Consider the following 24,822-nt stretch of genomic DNA (forward strand, 5'->3'; position numbering starts at 1 on the left):
TGGAAAATTCTGAAAGAGATGGGAATACCAGACCACCTGACCTGCCTCTTGAGAAACCTATATGCAAGTCAGGAAGCAACAGTTAGAACTGGACATGGAAGAATAGACTGGTTCCAATAGGAAAAGGAGTAGGTCAAGGCTTTATATTGTCACCCTGCTTATTTAACTTCTATGCAGAGTACATCATGAGAAATGCTGGGCTGGAAGAAACACAAGCTGGAATCAAGATTGCTGGGAGAAATATCAATAACCTCAGATATGCAGATGACACCACCCTTATGGCAGAAAGTGAAGAGGAACTAAAAAGCCTCTTGATGAAAGTGAAAGTGAAGAGTGAAAAAGTTGGCTTAAAGTTCAACATTCAGAAAGCTAATATCATGGCATCTGGTCCCAGCACTTCATGGGAAATAGATGGGGAAACAGTGGAAACAGTGTCAGACTTTATTTTTGGAGGCTCCAAAATCACTGCAGATGGTGACTGCAGCCATGGAATTAAAAGACGCTTACTCCTTGGAAGGAAAGTTATGACCAACCTAGATAGCATATTCAAAAGCAGAGACATTACTTTGCCAACAAAGGTCCGCCTAGTCAAGGCTATGGTTTTTCCAGTGGTCATGTATGGATGTGAGAGTTGGACTGTGAAGAAAGCTGTGCGCCGAAGAATATACCCAACCAGCTGGTTCTAAAGGCTGTACATTTAACAACTATATTAAAATGTCTGCTTACCTCTTTAAAGTGATTATATATGTGTGTGTCTGTTATTACTATATACAATATAATAATTATTATTTATAACATATTTATCACTATATGGATATTTATTATATATATAAATTAGATATGTTACCTATTCAGTGTCTTTCACAAGCATTAACAGATGGCCATTCTTACTGATAATCTCTTTTAAAAAGACTTCAAGGATTTTAACAAATGTATTAGTTTGGGCTTTTCTTCTTAAACTCATTTAATTTCAATGAAAAACATTTTGAAGCAAATATAATGATCTATTAATTAGATTAAATTTTAAAAAAGAGAGAGCCCAAGCAATTAAGTGAGTTCCTCCGGATTATGTAGCTACTAAGTAGGAGAGCTGGAATTTAAACTTGATTTTCTAGCTCCAGTATACAGATCTCACTATATCACACCAGGAATTAAACTATGCCTCATGGTTTATAAATGCATTTTTGACAAATGTTTTGTTATCAAACTATTAGCTTTTTCCTCCCTTTTTAAAGAAAACTATTTTTTTTTCATTATTTTTTGAACATACACCAGGAGTATGATTAACACATGCCAGGGAAGGTAGAAAAATCTCTTAGCTATTAGCAAGCATTTTTCTCCAAATCCATGAAGAGTTTTAATTAGACACGTGACGCACTTGATAGACATCCCAGTTTTCAAGTGTCTATTACTGAAGACATCCTGTAATCATAACATTCTCACCTTACTATTGCATAAAAGGATACACGTATAATACAGATGAAGCTGTCAAAATCTCTAATTGCTAATGCAACATCAAAATAAATTGGTGTGATCCTAGGTAAATGAGAAAATCAAGAAATACTATACATCTCAATATATTCTAAGCTATTGAACTCATTTGAGAGTCATCACTGTGTTGACTTGTGAAGGTAAGCTGACCCAGACAAGGAATCAGAAACACAAGCAGACATTTACCGTCTCATCATACATAACCCTGTGCTTTTTGCACTGGTGCATATGCCAGCAAAAGCACGACTTTTTGAAGTGGTTTAGAAGTCAGAAAGATCTGGTTCAAATCTGATACCCATCCCTATTCAGCTGAAAAAACAAAGGCAAGCTATTTAACAATTCCAAGTCTTGTTTACAAGATAGGAAACTGAAATACTGTGAGAATCACATGAGACGAAGCACAAGAATAAAGTGTAGTACAGTCCCTGTTAGCTTCTTACGAACAGCTTCTCTTGCCTGTCTGGGGTAGATTTTTCTGAATTTCTCTCAGTCTGCTAAATGTAACAAAGTATTCACTGTTGATATTACAAACCTTCCTGACAATGACAATGAATTTCAGTTAGATAAAGGATTATAAAATTTTTAAACTTTTTAAAAGGATTTCTATTTTTTGGCTTAGACTTTTAATATTTATTGTTTTAATATTTATTGTTTTTGCCACATATCAATGTGGTAGACCTTTACACTGTACATGGGGTGTAGAAGTTGTGGAGAAGGTAACTAACGTGGTTGAGAACTACTTCCCAGAAACTTGTAATTGACAGAATGAGACAGACATGAATAGGACTCCAAAGGGAGTGCAGTATGGTAAGTTCTAAGTAACAGATAAATAACAGCCATGTTATAATATTCTGAGAGGAAAAAAACTGTCTCTTTGAAAGGATTCAGAGCAGAAATCAGGCTTTGAAAAGCTGAACAGGAAGCAGCAAAAGGATATTAAAATGGAGGAAATTACCAAGTAGAACATGAGCCAAATTCTTGGGAAGTGATAGATTATAGGCAAGTGAGAACCAAGACTAGATAGTAAATGCTGAGGAACTGAGTGCAGTGGAGAGTGAAAAAAGCATCAATTTGTGCCATGTCCAGGAGGACATGACTCAAACAGGTCATTTCCCATGACTTATGGGGTGTATTCTTGCTTGGAAAATCCCATGGACAGACAGCCTGGTGGGCTACAGTCTATGGGGTCACCAAGAGTCAGATACGACGTAGCGTAAGCACATGTGGGGTAAAGAAGTCATAAAATCACTTTAAGAAAATAACTACAGAGTCTTTTATTACTTCCATGTGATATGTCACTTTTATTTGTTGGCATCTGAAATTCCAGTCACCATTTGTGAACCTCTTAATTTGTCACTTTTCATGGATTTTATACTTTCTAACAGTATGAAGTGACTTAGCAGCAGCAGCAGCAGCAAGAGGTATCTATTTAGCTTTCAAAAAAAAAAAAAAAAAACCAAAAACAAATGTTGTTCATGCCCTGAAATCTGAAGACAACAGATCGAGGAGAAGTGATTCTGCATTGTCTCTACAGGGTTCCTGGGAGTATTGGTTCTGGGTGAGTTTTCCTGTTGATTCCTCCACTTACAATGCTTTTCCATGAGTAGTGCTGAATTTTCACCTGTTACTACCCTCATGATACATAAGATTGGAGGTCCTATTTCTAAATGTGGCCTTCTGTACCTCATCCTCAATCCAGTGAGAGGAGACTTTCTATACCTCATAGAATGGATAGTACTTGGATTTTTAGCTTAGACAGGGATCTCAGAAACTGCTCCTCACAATGCACAAGGCTAATGCCACTTTCTTATTTTTATTTGCCTGTTGAAGCCTCAACTCCTGTAGTCTAATCATTTTCTGCTACTCTGGTGGACTATATAATGTCAACTGTAGCTCATGATTCTAGCTTTGAATTATTTTCTTCTTTCTGATATATAAAATTTATCTGCTTAGTTTTTAAAATGCCTTTATTGGGATGTATTATATTTCACATAACCATACAAGTCATCCATTTGAATCAGTTCTGATGAGATGGATGAAACTGGAGCCAATTATACAGAGTGAAGTAAGCCAGAAAGAAAAACACCAATACAGTATACTAACACATATATATGGAATTTAGGAAGATGGCAATGACGACCCTGTATGCAAGACAGGAAAAAAGACACAGATATGTATAACGGACTTTTGGACTCAGAGGGAGAGGGAGAGGGTGGGATGATTTGGGAGAATGGGAATTCTAACATGTATACTATCATGTAAGAATTGAATCGTCAGTCTATGTCTGACGCAGGGTGCAGCATGCTTGGGGCTGGTGCATGGGGATGACCCAGAGAGATGTTGTGGGGAGGGAGGTGGGAGGGGGGTTCATGTTTGGGAACGCATGTAAGAATTAAAGATTTTAAAATTTAAAAACTAAAAAACTAAAAAAAAAACTAAATAAATAAATAAAAATAAATAAATAAAAGAAAATATGCATTTAGTTCTTATACAAATTGTTAAGCATCTTTAACATGTCAAATATTTTAAATAAAGTTATTTGTCCTTAAAAAAAATAAATAAAACATACAACCTGAAACAATGTTTTTTCTGAATAATATATGAAAAGGATCATATATCAAGATCAAATAGGGTTTATCCCAGGAATGCAAAGATCTTTTAATATCCACAAATCAATAAGTGTGATACACCACATTAATAAACTGAAGAATAAAAAATATATGATCATCTCAATAGATGCATAAAAAGCATTTGGCAAAATACAACACCAATTTATGATAAAAGCTCTCCAGAAAATGGTCATAGAGGAAACATACCTCAACATAATAAAGGTCACATATGACAAACACTCAGGTAACATAATTCTCAACAGTGAAAAGCTGAAAGCATCTCCCATAAGATCAGGAACAAGACAGAGAGAGTTTCCACTCTTACCACTTTTATTCAACATAGTTTTGGAAGCCTTAGTCACAGCAAATAGAGAAGAAAAAGAAATAAAAGGAATCTAATTTGGAAAAGAAGAAGTAAAACTGTCACTGTTTGCAAATGACATGATACTATACATAGAAAGTCCTAAAGACACTATCAAAAAACTTAAATCAGGGCTCTGTAACAACCTAGAGGGTGAGATGGGGAAGGAGGCAGGAGGGATGTTCAAGTGGGAAGGGACATGGGTTAAACCTATGGCTGATTCATGTTGATATTTGGCAGAAACCAATGCAATACTATAAAGTAATTATCCTTCAATTAAAAATAAATAAAATTTTAAAAATATTAGAGCTCACCGTTGAACTAAAGTTGCAGGAAAAAAATTAATACACAGATATCTCTGGCACTTCTATACACAAACACAAAAGGTCAGAAAGATAAATTAAGCAAACAATCCCATTTACCAACATACCAAAGAGAATAAAATACCTAGGAATCAATTTACCTAAGGAGGCAAAAGATCTGTACTCTGAAAACTGTAACTCAATGATGAAAGAAGTCAAAGATGACAGAGAAAGATATACCATATGCTTGGATTGGAAGATTCAATATTATCAAAATGACTATACTACCTAAGGCAATCTACAGATTCAGTGCCATTCCTATCAAATTACCAATGGAATTTTTCAGATAGCTAGAACAAAACAATTAAATTCATATGAAAACACAAAACACCCTGAATACCCAAAGCAATCCTGAGAAAGAAAAATTAGGCTGGAGGAATTAAGATTCCGTGGCTTACCGTATTGTTTTGATTCTGGCACAAAAACAGAAATACAGATCAACTGAATAGGATAGAAAGCCCAGAGATTTACCCCCACACCTATGGTCAATTAACCTACAACAAAGAAGGCAAATAAATAATATACAATGGAGAAAAAAGTCTCTTCCATAAGTGGTGCCAGGAAAACTGAACAGCCACATCTTGGTGTTATTCTAAAGTATAAAGGCACACATTCATCATTAATTATGATACAGAGTATAGTTAAGAAGAGATATTGTCTTAAGAGTGCGCATAGGTATTAATTTCCCCATTTTTTTTTTCAAATAAAGTCAGTTCATATTGTGAGAGCTTTGTAATCTCTTTTCCTATTGGCTGTCCTTTCCCCGGAGCAAGCTTTCTGAGACACTATTCTAGGCTCTGGGAGGAACAACAACTTTTTGTCTTCTTGTTTTGTGTCTTCCTGCATGGAACCTTGACCTTAAGCTGGGGCAACAGTGGTTAGGTTGCAAGATTTTCAGTCTTCCACGCATGAGGTAGATCTCCTCTCTTCTGAATAGGGCCAGAGGAGAGAGGGAGTCCCTGAACTCTCACTTGCCTTCCTCATAAACAGCCTCTTCAGCTTGGAAGAGATGATAAGTGCTTGGGAGCCTGTCTTAATGAGATATGGTAAGCCCTGAATGGGAGCTGAGGGGAGAGGAAGCCCCGTCTTTTTTACCACATCTGCCCATGTACATAGGTGGAGTGTAGCTTCCAACAAACCTTTGGAAGAAGAGGTAGAGAATGGGTCATAGCTCAAATGTCAGACTCTTGCTATTCTTACTGAGCTTTAGCACATTTTCTCATATAAGTGTTTCTTCACTTTGGTATGCACTTGGTACAATTTGCAAAAACTTTAAAGGATTGCTTTTTAAAAGTTTTCCCCAGGTTTGCTTGCTTTTCTAGGGAGTTAGTATACTGCCATCCTGGAAAAGAAATCCCCTTCTTCCCTTTTGAACTTACTCTGTATTTTTTGTTCCTTTTTCTGTAATGTATTACAGTATTGTTATGTATATGGAGCTTGAGGCTCGGGGGTTCACATATCAGACCAAAAACAGGCTTAAGGAGTTTTGTAACTTGGAGCTAATTCTCCCAGACACTCATGCCATAATATGCATATGTTAATCATTTTTGACACTGCATTGATATGGAGTAAAATTGCCACATGGCAAAGGTTAAAAGAACTAGTTGATAAGGCAGTTAGGCTTAGATTCCAGAAGGTGTGACCCCTGGTCAAGCCATTATTCCTTCAACACATAGTTCCTAACATAACAGTGTTTGGAAGGATCTAATAAGTAGTACTCTAAGGATTGTAAACAGCCTGGATGTTAAATATCCAGTCAATTCTCAGAGCATAACTCACTTACAAAGGTATAGTATAGTTGGTTGAAGTCTTCCAGGAGTACTGCACAGTCAGCTTCATTGCTCTACTTCCTGAGGCTTCCTAGCCAGCAGGCTTTCCTCCTGTGCCTGCAACTCATACTTGAGTAGGAGAAACTCATGAGCCCTTTATGCCTGTATCCCAAGCAAAATCTTAGAAGAAGAGCTTACAAAATGTCCTAATATGTTCCTGATCTCATAATTTCCCTAACATGTGAAATCCTTCCCTTATCCAAATTGAATTTCGACTGCAGCATTCCTATTATGAAAGATACAGTAAGAAGAGATAATTGGTAAAAAAGGATACAACATGGACATACACAAAATCCTCATTTATGAAGTTTTGAAAACTAGCAAAACAGACACAAACAAACAAATATAAATCTATTTTCACAGGCAGTGTTCAGGTCATCTAAGAACACCTATATCTCTTGTTATGTCTCAGTTTTTCAACACTTCCAGGAACTTTTAAGAAGCAGCTACACAGTAAAAAATAATTCCTTCACTCTTCAAATCTAATATTCCAAACAGTCATAGTGACTCATGTACATATTTAAGAACTTTTCAGTATATTAAATATACTCAATGAAGCATTCATTTGTTTTTAGGTATTCTGTGAAGTTTATTCAAAGGCACCATTTGATACCATTTTCTATGAATCAAGTTTCCACTGTCACTGATGAAGAAATGATCTCAAATTGGAGTATGGTTTAACAGACTGGTTCTATTCTGAAATACCCACTGTCCCTGAATGGATTGGTAACTAGTGAGAAATAACCACACTTGACATTAAAAAAAAAAAAGTCTCTTAAAATTTTTTCTGCCAGAGAAATTTCTCTGTCATGGAAAGATGGTGACACTATTCAATACAGAGTGAAATAAAGTATTTTTGATGGGCAACTATGGAACGGATCATTGAAATGTTCAAGGCAACACAAATTCTGATAAAAACACTTTTCTGGGAGAGAACGTATTCATTTAGTTCTTGAAGTTGTTTTAGTCTGAAAAGTCTTTGGTTAACATGTAAGTTTCTCTTTAAAAAAAGAGAAAGAGAAGTAACTCAAGCTCATCAGCTAGTATGTTAGAAAGGGTTCTCTAAAAATAAGGTACTTCAAAGTGCCACAAAATAATCAACTAGAATCAACTGTCCACAAAACAGAAAAGAGGTTTTGCCTCAACAAAATTATATTGCACAGTGTGAGGTCAGATTCAAAAAATGACGGAAGAATTAATAAAGATTATGAACATGTAATCGGAAGGTTGATACAACAGTGATGACAAAAATATAAATAGTGTGCAGGAGAAAGCAATAAAGGTTTAAGGGGAGGTGATGGGTTTGGTACTAGAACTCTACCTGATCGTGAAAATTTAGGGAATTACCATGTACATATACACAAGGATGTAGAACTCATTTTATATACTCTCAATAATTCATGTATAATTCACATCAATTATATAACTGTACATATGTATTCATGTGTTACTGCTGTATGTCTAAATATGTGTCTATATATACTTATATGTGTATGTACATGTCTATGTATGTGTGTAAAACAACATTCACTGGGGACAATACAGTGTTCCTCAACAGATTTTGGACTGTGATGGAGCTAAAATAAAATTCTGGATCTCTTGCCTACTAAATGTGGGTAAATGATTTAACCTTATTTGTCTGTAGGTGCCTCATCTAATATTACAATCCAAATGGAGTTATTTGTGAGTAGTACATAGAAAGCACTTAGTGTAATGTACAACACAAAATAATTCAATACATGTTAGCTACATGATACAGATAAATACATAGTTAAGGACATGAATATGTTATCAATATATATATAGCTACTGAGCTAGTATTAAAAAGTCTTAATGAAAATAATGTATTTCTCTTATCCCTTTAATACCTATGGGAAAAAAGGTAAACAGTCTTTATAATTTGAGTTTATATATATATATTTTAGAAATATTTACAAGATATATATATATATATATATATATATATGTAAATGAGATGAGTGAATAATGATTTGACTTGATGTTGTTTACAGCCCTTGGGTGTGAATGTAGACCTAAGTAATTTTTCTTCTTTATAACATACTCCTTAGATGTTCATCTATAGCCAGAGTAACTATTAGTGACATGGTTCCATAATTTCACATTTGATCTTTGACACAAAACAATTAATCTAATTCATAAGATCAAAGCTTGTGACAGTAGAATTTCCTAGAGATTTTAAGCTATGATTTAGTGAATCCTGAAAGTATGTGAAATGGAACATTCCAAGTATATAGACATGAAAAGTGAAAGTGTTAGTTGCTCAGTCCTGTTCGACTCTTTGTGACCCCATGGACTGTAGCCCACCAGGCTCCTCTGTCCATGGGATTTTCCAGGCAAGAATATTGGAGTGGGTTGCCATTCCCTTCTCCAGGGGATCTTCCCGACCCAGGGATCAAACCTGGATCTCCGCATTGCAGGCAGATTCTTTACCATCTGAGCAACAGGGAATCCCATTCCATGTACATATATAATGATTATTTGAACACCTAGGTATCACCTCTGAGTTTTATATATACAGACCTGTATAGCTGTGAATACTCTAAAAACAGATTCTGATAAAGTTCTAATAAAATTATTGACTAGCTGGTGCTATTTATAATCAAGAGGACTCAGATGATATTGATGTTCCTGTTGAAAAGCCCTATGTGGTGGGTTTAGATACTGTGGCTACAATAAACATTAGAGATACACCTAACCTATAAAGCTAACATTTGCAATGAGCCTGGTTTTACTTTGAATTTTGTCACCTTTCTAAAGTACAATCCTGGGTCCACTGGCTAAATTCTCTGTTATTTTTTAACAAGAAGAGGATAGAATAATGAACATTATTTAGTTCCTCCGAATGTCAGAAAGAATCTCACAAATTATTGTTTCTACCTCAATAGGCTCTTAAAAACACTGACAGCAAACTCACAGATTTATTTTGATCATTAGTTACCCTCATTCATCAGACAACTGAACCATTAGTTGGTTTACACACAAGAACTCTTTAATGCTGAGCTCTTACAAACACGGGAAATATAACATGTATAACTTTAAAATCATAGAAACTTTTTTCTTTTCTTTCATCAAACTAGTCTCATGCCCTTGGAAATACAAAACCATAAATGTGGTGACTTGGGAAATAACTTCTCTTTAACTCAATTCAGATTAAAAAGAATCTATTAAAATTCTCTTAAAAGTGAACATTAGTATAAACTGAATCTCAATTTGGAGTTTTGGGTGATGATTATTTATATTTTTTTTCTCCTCCTCTCAACTGATTGTTATTATAGCTTAATCAGGCATTTATCAGTATCATGGAACTAGATGTAAATTTGCCTTCAACGATTTAAAGTGATTTCATTACTTCATTTCCACATTAACTGTAATTGTTGCAGTAGAGAATGTCTCAAGCCCTGGTAATATTTGATGTAGTGCCACTAGAGGAAGGAAGAGGCTGCTGTCTTCAGTAGCCCTCTCTTCTTACATTTTGCTGCAATTTAACATAATTTAACTGTATAGAGAAAAGGGAAACAGGGAAAAAAATGTTCTTGACATTTTACTTAAAAGAGAGTTCTTGGATACATCATTTGATTGGTTTCAAACGCAAATGTCTAAAGAAACCAGACAGATTGTTTCTAAATAACTGGTCTACGGGAATAGGGAAATCATAGCGTGTTATTACTTTTAAGGGGGCAGCAGGTCTCAGACTCCAACTTACTGGGGCCAGAAAGAATGGAGTCCTATGTGTTGATGTAGCTACAGATTGCTCCAGAGAAGCCAGATATCTGAATCTGTGTATGTGTGTGAATTCTTCCAATTCACAAAGTACTAGCTCAATTTTTTAAAAATACAGCTTCCTTTTCTTCCCTTATCTCCATTCCATTTCCCCCTCAAAAAACTTATATGTATATCTGGTTCAGAAGTCACCAATTTGCAATCTCTACATATCATCATTATTATTATCATTATCTATAATAATATTATATTGCTTATCAACAGTAATTTAATCAAGGTTTGTTGTGAAAATAATGAATAATGTATTATAGAGTTATGATGGATTTCTTAAGAGCAGTATAAAAGTGGTAACATTCTATACAGAGGTTGACTGGTTTAGTGGAAAGAGCAATGATTTTGGAGTCAGTCCCTCTCGGTACTCCCATACAGGACTTTAAGGAGCTTGATTTTCCTAGACTTCTAGACTTGGGTTTTTCCATCTGCAAATAAAGATAATACTACTGACTTCACAGAATAATTGTGAAGAACAGAACTGATACACATTCTAAGTCCACAGAATAGTAATAGGTCTGAGTAGTATGTCTTAATCATCCACTCATCCATTCATCCACAGAGCCACATAACACTCACCCATTCACTAAAAGTATCTATGAAATGTGAATGTGAACTGCATGCCAAGTACTGTCCGAGGTAAACTGTATTTAAGAACACAAATAAATGTCAGTTATTGTTATAGAAATCTGGGAAGAAAGTGGCAAATGAGACAGAATGATTGCAGGGGTGAGAATGGAGTAGGCAGGAAGATGCCATTTGGATTTGCCTTCTAAATGAAAATATGAAAATGAAGCATTTTCTAGCATAACAAAGAGTTATGGATAGATTAGTTAGGGATAAGATTATTTTTTATGTTGAAAGGCTCCAGAAGTGAAAAAAAGGCTCCAGAAGCCTCCAGAGTTGAACTCATTAGAGAGGAAATTGAAAGGACGATAGAATTATATATTGTATGACAAATACAAATAATCACAACAAACTTTCCCACTGAGCTGGGAGTTGACTCACAAATCTTCTCAACAACCCATTCTCAATAGAATTATACTGGCATACAACATAGGACCTATTTGTATTTATCTTTTCTATTTTCTTTTTACTTTTCTAATATTTTAATTTCATTTCTAAAATTTTATCATGAGGAAATAGATAATGCTTTTTTTGTGTGTGTGCTTAGTCACTCAATCGTGTCTTTGTGACTCAATGGACTGTAACCCATCAGGCTTCTCTGTCCATAGAGATTCTCCAGACAAGAATACTGGAGTGGGTTGCCATGCCCTCCTCCAGGGGATCTTCCCAACCCAGGGATCAAACCCGGATCTCCTGCATTTCAGGCAGATTCTTTACCATCTGAGCCACCAAGGAAGCCCAAGAATTCTAGAGTAGGTAACCTATCCTTTCTCCAAGGGATTTTCCTGACCTAGGAAATCGAACCAGGGTCTCCTGCATTGCAGATAGATTCTTTACCAGCTGAGCTACCAAGAAAGTCAGAACTAATAATAATACACCACTTTAATGCAAATGGTGATAACAAATTTGGGCAAATCTAAGATTTAATATAATGACCAAAGTGAAATTGGAACAGTACACCATCTACTAAAAGGATGGCAGCTGGAGAGTCATATAAAAAAGAACTGTACTAAAGAAAATAAAACAAAACAAAAAAAAATCAATGAAAATGAAACACTATCTGAAAATGCCCAAAGATGATGTATTTCTAGACTGAAATCACCATAAATAAGACCTACCTACCATTCAGTTCAGTTCAGTTCAGTCGCTCAGTCGTGTCCAACACTTTGCGACCCCATGAATCACAGAGTGCCAGGACTCCTTGTCCATCACCAACTCCTGGAGTTTACCCAAACTCACGTCCATCGAGTTGGTGATGCCATCCAGCCATCTCATCCTCTGTCGTCCCCTTCTCCTCCTGCCCTCAATCCCTCCAAGCATCAGGGTCTTTTCCAATGAGTCAACTCTTCGCATGAGGTGGTCAAGGTATTGGAGTTTCAGCTTTAGCATCAGTCCTTCCAAAGAACACCCAGGACTGATCTCCTTTAGAATGGACTGGTTGGATCTCCTTGCAGTTCAAGGGACTCTCAAGAGTCTTCTCCAACACCACAGTTCAAAGGCTTCAATTCTTCGGCACTCAGCTTTCTTCACAGTCCAGCTCTCACATCCATACATGACCACTGGGAAAACCATAGCCTTGACCAGACAGACCTTAGCTGGCAAAGTGATGTCTCTGCTTTTGAATATGCTATCTAGGTTGCTTGTAACTTTCCTTCCAAGGAGTAAGCTTGTTTTAATTTCATGGCTTCAATCACCATCTGCAGTGATTTTAGAGCCCCCCAAAATAAAGGTCTGCCACTGTTTCCACTGTTTCCCCATCTATTTCCCATGAAGTGATGCCATTACAAACACTAATACACATACTCTGCTTCCTGTCATAGGTAAGTCACTCTCCTTCCTTTGTCCATTTAAATTTCTTAGGAAATTAAATCACTTTTAATACCATAAGATCAAATGATTTCAAATTTAACAATAGTAATTTATTTGTAATCAGCTCATAATATGAAATATGATGCTAGCATTTTTTTTTATTCATAAGTTCTTCACTTATGATGTATAACATGGTCTGTTTACAGCTGGGAAGACAAACATAAATAAACAATCTCTATCCCAAAGAATGAATAGAGTATGACAACATGGATGGACCTGGAGATTATCACATTAAGTGAAGTAAGTCAAAGACAACATCACACAATACACTTAAACATGGAATCTAAAATATAACACAAATAAACTTACTTTTAAAAAAGAAACAGATCCAGAGACTTAGAAAACAAATTTATTTGAACATCTTTTCATGTGTTTGTCAGCCATCTGTATGTCTTCTTTGGAGAAATGTCTATTTAGTTCTTTGGCCCATTTTTTGATTGGGTCGTGTGTTTTTCTGGAATTGAGCTGCATAAGTTGCTTGTATATTTTTGAGATTAGTTGTTTGTCAGTTGCTTCATTTGCGATTATTTTCTCCCATTCAGAAGGCTGTCTTTTCACCTTGCTTATATTTTCCTTTGTTGTGCAGAAGCTTTTAATTTTAATTAGATCCCATTTGTTTATTTTTGCTTTTATTTCCAGAATTCTGGGAGGTAGATCATAGGGGATCCTGCTGTGATTTATGTTGGAGAGTGTTTTGCCTATGTTCTCCTCTAGGAGTTTTATAGTTTCTGGTCTTACATTTAGATCTTTAATCCATTTTGAGTTTATTTTTGTGTGCGGTGTTAGAAAGTGATCTAGTTTCATTCTTTTACAAGTGGTTGACCAGTTTTCCCAGCATCACTTGTTAAAGAGATTGTCTTTACTCCATTGTATATTCTTGCCTCCTTTGTCAAAGATAAGGTGTCCATATGTGTGTGGATTTATGAAAAGATGCTCAACATCACTCATTATTAGAGAAATGCAAATCAAAACCACAATGAGGTACCACTTCACACCAGTCAGAATGGCTGCGATCCAAAAATCTGCAAGCAATAAATGCTAGAGAGGGTGTGGAGAAAAGGGAACCCTCCTACACTGTTGGTGGGAATGCAAACTAGTGCAGCCACTATGGAGAACAGTGTGGAGATTCCTTAAAAAATTGCAAATAGAACTACCTTATGACCCAGCAATCCCACTGCTGGGCATACACACCGAGGAAACCAGAATTGAAAGAGACACATGTACCCCAATGTTCATCGCAGCACTGTTTATAATAGCCAGGACATGGAAACAACCTAGATGTCCATCAGCAGATGAATGGAATATACACAATGGAGTATTACTCAGCCATTAAAAAGAATTCATTTGAATCAGTTCTGATGAGATGGATGAAACTGGAGCCGATTATACAGAGTGAAGTAAGTCAGAAAGAAAAACACCAATACAGTCTACTAACACATATATATGGAATTTAGAAAGATGGCAATGACAACCCTGTATGCAAGACAGCAAAAAAGACACAGATGTGTATAATGGACTTGTGGACTCAGAGGGAGAGGGAGAGGGTGGGATGATTTGGGAGAATGGCATTCTAAATGTATACTATCATGTAAGAATCGAATCGCCAGTCTATGTCTGATGCAGCATACAGCATGCTTGGGGCTGGTGCATGGGGATGACCCAGAGAGATGTTATAGGGAGGGAGGTGGGAGGGGGGTTCATGTTTGGGAATGCATGTAAGAATTAAAGATTTTAAAATTAAAAAAAATAAAATAAAATAAAATAATTAAAAAAAAGAAAAAAAAAAAGAAAACAAATTTATGATTACCAAAGGGGAAAAGGAGAGGAAGGATAAAGTAGGAGTTTGAGATTAACATACACACTATTATAAATAAACAATAAGGACCTGCTGTATAGCATAAGGAACTGAAAATAATCTGAAAATGAATATACATATCTATATAATATATATGTATATAAGCAAGCTGATCACTTTGCTATATACCAGAAACACAACATTATAAATCAATTATACTTCAATAAAAAATAAAATAAAATTTTAAAGAATATCCAGATAAAGTAATTATGGTACTGAAAAAAAATTTTTTTGAGTCAACAGGAGAGATCAATAGGAATATTTGCAATATTTTGCAATCAAAGTTTGATATGTTAAAGATACGGAACAAATATATTAGAGGCAAAAGGAGTAAGGATTTAATGCTTGCAGAGAATTCATAGAAGGTTTTTCAGAAAAACAGTGATTTAAGAAAGGCCTTAAAAATGCACATGAGCTTACAAGTTGATTCTATGAATATACTACAGAGATCTTTACCTTTAATGTAGAAACAAAAGACAAAACAGGGCATTATATGTTAAATACTGAAGTATGCTGTATTAATTACTAAATATTATTGGTGTTCAAGAAAGTATGAGAAATTATTATTGAAGAAACCTTCTAAAAAATTGATTTGTGTCTTGCAAGGTATTCACTCTAAGACAGAAAAACCATGGAAAAATCACTGAAGGTTACACAATTTGTACCAAATGAAAGAATGACTCACAATCATGAGGACAAAAGCTACCTGAGCCCACATGCTCCTCCTGTTCCCTCCTGCTTTTACAGATGAGCTGTCCACATTGTTATGAAAAGCTAACCCTTCCATTTATGTACCAGATCCCACATTCTCTTGCCTAATCAAGAGCACGGATCCTGAAGTTTCCTCTCATGATGTTGACACTATTTCTTCTCTTTTTGCCAGATGTCTTCACTTGACTTACACATACAGTGTAATTTCTACCATCATATAAAAAGTCCTCTATTTTTTAAATTTTTTAATAGCATCATCTTTTATGATTTTTGTTTTTAATTAATATAACTGGAGGACAATTACTTTACAATATTGTGATGGTTTCTGCCATACATCAACATGAATCAGCCACAGGTATACACGTTTCCCCCATCCTGAAACCTGCTCGATCTCCCTTCCCACCCTATCCCTCTGGGGCTTTGGGTGCCCTGTTTCATGCATCGAACTTGCACTGGTCACCTATTTTACAGATGGCAATGTACATATTTCAGTGTTATTCTCTCATATCATCCCACCCTCATCTTCTCCCACTGAGTCCAAAAGTCTGTCTTTACATCAGTGTCTCCTTTGCTGCCATGCATGTAGGATCATCTTTCTAAATTCCACATATATGTATTAATATACAGAGCATTTATCTTTCTCTTTCTGACTTACTTCATTCTGTATAATAGGTTTCAGGTTCATCTACCTCATTAGAACTGAATCAAGTGTGCTCTTTTTTATAGCTGAGTAATATTCCATTGTGTATATGTACCACAACTTCATTTTCCATTCATCTGCCAATAGACATTTAGGTTGCTTCCATGTCCTACCTATTATAAACAGCCCTGTAATGAACACTGGGGTACATGTGTCTCTTTCAATTCTGGTTTCTTTGGGGTGTATGCCCAGCAGTGGGATTCCTGGGTCATATGGCAGTTCTATTCCCAGTTTTTTAAGGAATCTCCACACTGGGCTCCATAGCAGCTGTACCAGTTTGCATTCCCAACAGTGTAAGAGGGTTTCCTTTTCTCTACATCCTTTCCAGCATTTATTGTTTATAGACTTTTTGTTGATGGCCATTCTGACCAGTGTGAGATGATACCTTATTGTGGCTTTGATTTGCATTTCTCTAATAATGAGTGATGTTGAGCATCTTTTCATGTGTTTATTAGCCATCTGTATGTCTTCTTTGGGGAAATGTCTATTTAGGTCTTTTGCCTAATTTTTTATTGGGCTGTTCCTTTTTCTGGTATTTAGCTGCATGAGCTGCTTTAAACAAGCCCTCTCTTGACCCTGTTTCCCCTTTCAAGTAATACCAACATTCCATTCACTTTACATCAAAACTCTTCCAAAGTCCTAATACTCCTTTTATCCAATGTTTCTATACCAGTTCAGCCTGTTGTCTCCAATCCATCATACCTGCTGTTGTCAAAGTGACTGATGACTTCATATTATCAAAAGGAATATCTAAGCCTCAGAGGTCACCATTGTTGAACTTTCTGCACGTTTAACATTTTATATGTCCTTATTAAGTAACTTTCTTTCCTTGGTTTTCACAACACCATGTACTCCTGGTTCCCTCCCCCTCCCCTTCCTTATTGTCAACTCTTCTTTGCTCATCTCATCTCATCTCCTCAACCACTAAGCAAAGCTCAGTCCTAAATTTTCTACTCTTATCAATGCACATTACCTTGTTGATTTCATCTAATCTCATTTTATTAAATCCAATCTATAAGATAACCCTCACAAATTTAGTATCCTAATCCAAACTCCACTTCTGAGCTTCAGTTTTAAATGTTTAACAATTTATTTGATGCCTATTTTTAGATGTCCAATAATAGACATTTTGAAATTATTATATTTCAAACTGATTTTTTTTAATCTCACCGCATCAGCCCACCAAAATTTTTCATTATCTTACCCATCTTAGTTATGGGAATCCTTTCAGTTCCTAAGGCCAAACCGTTTGGATTTATTCCTGATTTTAAATCAACTAGCAAAATCCATTGTCTAATTCTTTCCAATACATTCAGAAAACTCATCATCAATAGTACCACTCTGATCCAAATCAACAGTATCTCATGTCTCAATCCTTGCAACAGCTATCTAATTGTTTTCCCACCTTCAGCGACTGTACATTCTCTTAATGGTAGATAATCCATTATCTACATGATCATTTAAAATGTACCTCAGAACATACTCCTAACCCCAACATAACCACTATTTCACTCAGAGAAAAAAAACAAAATTCATGCAGTGCCTTCCATAACCCTACATGATCTAGCCCCTCACTGCCCTTCTGATTTTCTCTTCTCTTCCACTCCCTCCATCAAGCTACTCCAGCAGCACTGATGACCTTGCTGTCTCTTCATACCAAAGGGTATTATGTTCACTCTTCCTTTGCCTGGGACATTCTTCTCCAGTCCATGTATCAACACTACTCTTCATTTCATCCAGGCCTTAGATCAAATATCATCCTTTCATTGAGCCCTTTCCTGCCCATCCTCCCCTGTCCCCTTTTCCAAGGTTACATTCCTTTTTAACACTGATCATTATCTATGTCTGTCTACCTACCTACTTATTTATCTGCTGACTGCTAGTTTTTACGAAGACAGGGATTTCTTCTTGTTTGTTTTGTTCATCTACTGAATCTCTGGTACCTAAAAAAAGTGTCTGGCACCTAATAGACACTCAATTAATATTTGTTTAATGAGAATGAATAAATGAATGAACCAATTTTAGGGAGGTTAAAATGCTATGGAGTTTTAATAGTGAGATATAACAATAATAATCCTATAAAAGTTACTTAGTATATAAGCTATCAATGTCAGTGTGAAGAACGTAAACTTTTAAGTCACTACAGAGCTTGTGGTACATGCAAAATAGAGCTGTGTCACTGTCCAGTTGGGAACCAACAGGCTCACATTACTCTAGCTGTCTTTTCTTTTCAGTACTGTCCCTCACAATTTCAGTGCTGAGCCAGATGGCTCTACACAGTGCCTAGACATAGCATGAAGTAATATCAAACCACATCATGGGATCATGTTCTTTTGTCTTTCTTCCTTTCACAAATCTTGCTTTTTAACTAAGAGAATAAGGGCTTCTGAGACAGAATTTTCCGGGAGCAACCACAGTTACAGATGGATTTTGGCTTTATTATTTCTGCCAAATACATATTTTTATACAGAGCAAACAATACTGGTCTTCCATTCCTATTCTTGGCATAAAGTCCTTCTCTAAGATGCATTTATTTAATAAACAAAAAATGACTTAAGGAGAAATGTTGAGTAGTTAACAAGTTTTTGACCTGAAAATATGGCAAAAAATAATTAAGGGAATAAAAGAGTAAGCGTATATTTAAAAATGTCAGTGGAATAGGCAAATGACTATGTTTGAGAAAATGGTGGTTATTTATCTATCCCAGATGGGAATATTTAAACAATAGCATTGTTTGGGGCCTAGCATAAAACTTAAGCAAAAAGGACAGACTGACATAAAATAAAATCTCTAACTTCTCTGTGGATCTCTTGAGGCACAGCAAGTGGTCTTTTGAATTAGTTAATACATGTCTAATTAATGAGGCTTGGTACTTGAACATCTGCATTTTGCTCTTCATTTATTTTCCTTCTCCAACAGAATAAACCTCTGAATAGTCAAATTATATATAATAGGGCCAATTAGTAAAGAAGGAGCCTGAACATCTTTAGAGAAGATGTGAGAAAGTACGGTTGGCTTAGGATTAAAACGAATTGTCTTACTTCATTTGTTCTCATTTCTTTTTCTCTGCAACTTTAAATAAAGTACCCACAAATTTCAGATTAAAACAAAGAAAAAGCCAAGGTAAAGTTATGACAAAGACAACAGCACTGTGTTTTGTAGGCCATTTACTTCATTCCAGCCTTTTCCTTATCTGTGGTGGTTAGGAAGCCTGAACAAAACTTCCAAGAATTAAACACATTTCCAGATATCTCCTCCACCCAGCTCCCCTTGGAGATAGAAGTTATTATTGTCTCCTACTTTTCAACATGATTGTGCTTCCTATAATCTTTTTCTGATACCATTTCTCTTGTCTGAAATTGCCACCTCCACTGTTCTCTACCACATTGTGTTTCGAAGCCCAAACAAGTCCAAGCTCCTCATGCAGACTTCCTAGATGATTCTAGCCACCAGGACCTTATTGAGCTCTCTGTATTATCATTTCAATCCAAAATTAAAATTTGGTTATGAACAGGCTATTTTCTGTTGCACAAAATTAGCAATTTATTATATACACTCTTGTTCTCAACCATCATTTCATGTATTTAACATGTGTCTTAATTATGAGGTTATCATGTTACTTTTGATCTCTACAGAACTGTGTGTGTATCATGCATAATCATCCCATAAATTTCATGATCTTGTAAACCATGTGGAACACAAATGTAACTTACATATCCTGATTATGTAAGAGAATGCCTGCATGTGTTTTGAAATTCCTGTTCTTGCTGATGAAATGCTTATATTTAATAAATGCCCAGCTGTGACAGCTAAAATTAACACATCTTCCTCTAACATTAAGTAGAATGCTCTGTAAGCCTGCACTGGAGCGGAATGTAGCCAATTTTTAGAACCTCTAGGAAAATAGGGCACCTTTTAGCACAACTGACAGAAGCATCAGTGTGTCTAACATTGGACGCTTCACCTTCCTAAATTTGTAAGTATTATATAATTATTTTCATAATAACAAAACTTACCATTTAGCAATACATTTACTGGGATCCAGAAACTTAAGAGCTTTACATGTGTAAAAATCGTACCGTCCTCCTGACAACTATATTAGATGGTATAACTGTTTCCCTGATTTTACAAATGAGTAAACTGAGACCTGTAGAACACATAAAAGAGCCAGAAATAAAACTTAGTCTAGTTCATTATAAAGTTAAATGCATTAAAATATTAAGACCTTACTTAACACAAAGACAGCAAGGTAATCTCAGTGAGTGAACATATTAATAATTCATAATCACCTATCATGTCCAAATCAATCAGTTTCCACCCTATCTTAAGGAAGACTACCCCCATACATAGCTTCAGTCACCAGGAAGCCAGTGATATCAGAGAGAGCCTCCTTCTCCTTCTGTTTCTAATACACTTGTTCTGCCTTGGAAGATCCTCTTTCAGTCCTCTTGCTCCATCCCACCATCTTCCTTCTTTGCTAGATTTTAGCTGTATCTTAGAACCTTAACTTACCAATATACTTCAGAAAGATTCCCTACTAAGTACAGATGGGCCTCTCTACACACACACTAGTCACCACACTCCTTCAACTGAGTATATTAATAACATATGGAGTGTCCTTTTTCTATGGGAGACATCTACTCATTACCAACCCAATACGCATTCACTAAATTTCTTCTATATGTAAAACATAATCCCAGCAATTGTGAAAGCCACAGAACATCACGACAGAGCTTCTATCATGATGGATCCTAGACTATGCACTTGAATCTATGAAGGAATATTAGTTTCCTATTGCTTCTATGGCAAATTATCACAAATTCACTAGCTTAAAATAACATGAGTTGATTATCTTACAATCCTGCAGGTTAGAAGTCCACCACTAAATTCAAGATGTAGTTAGGGCTGTGCTTTTTTTCAGGAGATACACCATTTTCTTGCACATTCCAGCTTCTAGATGCTGCCCAAGTTCTTTGTTTCATGATCCCTTCCTCCATTTTCAAAGTCATCATCTCTGTGCCTTTCCTCTAGAGCCACAAATCTCTCTATGCCTCTCTTCTTCTGTATCTTTCCTCCAATTAAATACCTTTGTGATTATATGGTGGTACCCTGGATAATCTAAAATAATATCCTTATTTTAATGTCAATTGATTGAAGGTATTAAGTCCACCTGCAATCTCAAGCCTACTTTGTCAGGTAACCAGGCATATATATATATATATATATATATATATATGTATATATATATATATATGTTACAGGAATTAGGACAAAGACATTTTTTATGGAAATAGCTCTATTCTGCTCATCAAGAAGGGTAAAGGAGAAGAACATAAAAGGAAAAAGGATCCACAAGGAAAAAAAGGACAGAAAAAAAGAAAAACACAGATTTGTCAGGGAACAGTCAAGGACAGAATTCCCACCGAGTGTTCCATCAAGACATCTTGCAGACGTTACAGATTACTGATGAGATTGCAAGAACATAAGTATTTTCTGTACAGTGGTCTCATTTTTGAAACTAAGTTATAAAATATTAATAAATAACTAGAGGGGAAGAGAGAGAGAGGTGAGTGAAAGAAATCCAAGAGATCAATCTTAAACGCTATTAAGTTAGCAGATTTACTCTTGCCGAAACTTTAAGTCCTGATCTTTCTCTTACAGATTTAGCACATCAATACAACTCTTAGAAAGTAGGCTATTTTCAACCAATACTCAAGGGGTACATGAGCAAGAGAGACAGAAAGAAGGGGAGGAGGGGGATGGGGTAAGTGTTCCCTACTGAGATGCCAGCTTCAGCCCTGTTGATGTCCAGGCACAGAACATTTGTTTAGACCTAGCTAAGGGCCTCTGACTGGAGTCAAGATATAGAATGTTAGGTTCTAAGATGAAGAGTATGGAGTTATACTTGTGATGGGCCACACATCTGCACAGTATTTTGGGTGAGAGATCATATATTCACTTTTAAATAGTGATAGCATCTAAAAGAACTCCCTGGACAGAAAAAAATCATCAGTATTATTAACAGTTTGATTTTCTTTATCTCTTTAAAATAAAATTAGCTAAATTGTCATCAAACTCAAAGACCCAAGCAGGCTTTACCTCTCCAAATAATTTTCCAAACTCTATTTTTGTCATATTAAAGCCTATGTCATACTGTTCAGCATTTGATCATACATCATTATCTACTATTCTGTAACTGTGTTGCAGCCTTGACATCTTCCCAATTCATTTACATGCTATTTAAGACCAGTTTTTTCTAAAAGTTCTCATGTTTCTAGCCATACAGATTAGTACACACTGGATGGAAAGGAATACATCTGAAAGGTCCTGGTCAAAAATACTTCCCTTGAATCAATTTATATTTCAAATGTAATCATTATTCAAATATGTTTGAACTTTTCAGGGGGCTTCACCGTAACTACTGCAGATATTTATGATCATATTTCACATAACAGTACAGCAGGAAATTACAAAAGGAGTAATACTACCATGCGTTGCATAATGACCGTGTGCCAGAAACCATTCATTTTAAGTATTCTGTAGGCATTATCTCATTGTATCTTGATCAAAACTCCAGATCACAAATCACTGTAAAATTTAAATGAAGGATTTACATCAAGTCCTAAACACAGAATCTTACCTACCAATGATCAGCGAAAGGTAGCAGAACATATAACCCCAAAACATGATGGAGGAGTTTAGGATATGCTACCCCCAAATATGCCACTTTTGGTATACTGATTATTTTGCACTGGAAGCACTAGCAATTCAACAGCAAATTCAGGAAGAGGCTTTCTCTGAACTGCTTTTATCTGCCTAAAAACATAGCCTCCAAAAGGAAACTAGCAGTCACAGATCCCCTCCCATGGAGTTTCATCAGCCAAGAAAGACAGACTCTTATCAGAGGAGAGATGACTATAACTTGACACCACATTCAAACTAACTTTGTCTTAAACTGTCACACCTCTCATCTATTCTTTGAAGATCCTGTTCGACTTTCCCTAGAAGTCATTCACTCTCCTCTAGTAGGCCTGTATTTTCCCTTCCTTTTTCCTATTAAGATGATATTTAATCCTGAATTCTAAGCCACTTTAGGAAGTTAATAATTTTTCCCTGGGTATCTCTCATATGTACAGGAGCTACACATGTTAATAAACTTCTGTTTGTTTTTCTCTTGTTAATGTCATTTACTGCATGGGGTCTCAGCTAAAAATTCAAAAGAGAAGATGCAAATTTTCTCCTCCTTTACAATCGGCCGTCAAAAACTGCCAGCTACTTTTCAATTTTTATACTGTATCTTTCATGAAAACAACTGGAATTCAATAATTACAGTGACCTATTTCTTGGTATTTAATAAAAATTAACAATGCAACAACTAACAAGACATTAACAACGGAATAATAAGTTATTCCGACCTGGTATGTCTCATTTTCTTTCCCCTGGATTCTTCCTAGTATGCATAAGCATTTGCAGTATTTCTCAATAAGGGTAGACAGCTTGCTTAATTCTGTTCATGCGGCATTAAAACTATTCCTTAACTAAAATTTTTAAGCGAAAGGCCTTAGGTGTCTGAATTATAACAACCAGTCATTTCAAAGCATCAACTAAAGCAATGTGAGCCCCCAGAAGAGCTGAATGCATTAAACAAATGGCCTCCCCATGGAGAGAAATACAGAGAGAGTCCTATTTTCTCTGTTTGAAAATAAAGCATCCAGTTTTCAGGGGTCCAGACCATTAGAAAAGGATTATGCTTTTGCTCTTTGGTTTGGAGGACAGAACAATTAGGTAGTGGGGAGCACACCTACATATCTCAGGTGAGGGTGTGTCAGAAACACATATTAGAGTTCTAGAAGGGCGAGCGATCCATGCAGAAACTGAGGCAAGTAACAAACGAATCTGAGTATCTTTGAAAAAAATGTTGCATACTATAGCAGAACTTGAAAGAAAGTAGGTGTTTCTTTAATTTTTGGAATTAAGCTCAGTGGTTAAAGCATCTGCCTCCAATGCGAGTAGACCCAGGTTCGATCCCTGGGTCAGGAAGATCCCCTGGAGAAGGAAATGGTAACCCACTCCAGTATTCTTGCCTGGAGAATCCCATGGATGGAGAAGCCCGGTAGGCTACAGTCCAGGGGGTCGCAAAGAGTCGGACACGACTGAGCGACTTCACCTTCACCTTCACAGTAGTAATTGCCATTATAATTCATCTAGCATCAAAGCAAGCTTGTGGAACAGAGCTTGGGGTGCTGTTCTTCAAAAGGCTTATTTATTTCTCAGGATTTAGCATTGCCCTTTAGCCAAAACCACCAAAGAAGTCTCACCTGCTATTTCAGTGTAAACTTAAAATATTAATGGGGCTGAAGAGCAGTACTGCCTCTGGAAAGGCATCTGTCATTTTGCAACCACATTTCACTGCCCAGGGAACTAAGATACTTCAATGCTGAAATGGAAACTGGTGGAGGAGGAAGGGCAGATTTTCCACTCCTTTTCAATCCATATTTTTCATGAAAGTAGAACTATGAAACTCTTTTGCCGTCCAGACTTTAAGACCCCCTGGGTACATTTCGAGTCTTGAATATCTCTACCTTGTTCCATTTTGCTTTTCACAGCTCTTCTTCA

This window comes from Ovis canadensis, chromosome 5 (genome assembly GCF_042477335.2).
Source record: "Ovis canadensis isolate MfBH-ARS-UI-01 breed Bighorn chromosome 5, ARS-UI_OviCan_v2, whole genome shotgun sequence".
NCBI classification, from domain to species: domain Eukaryota; kingdom Metazoa; phylum Chordata; class Mammalia; order Artiodactyla; family Bovidae; genus Ovis; species Ovis canadensis.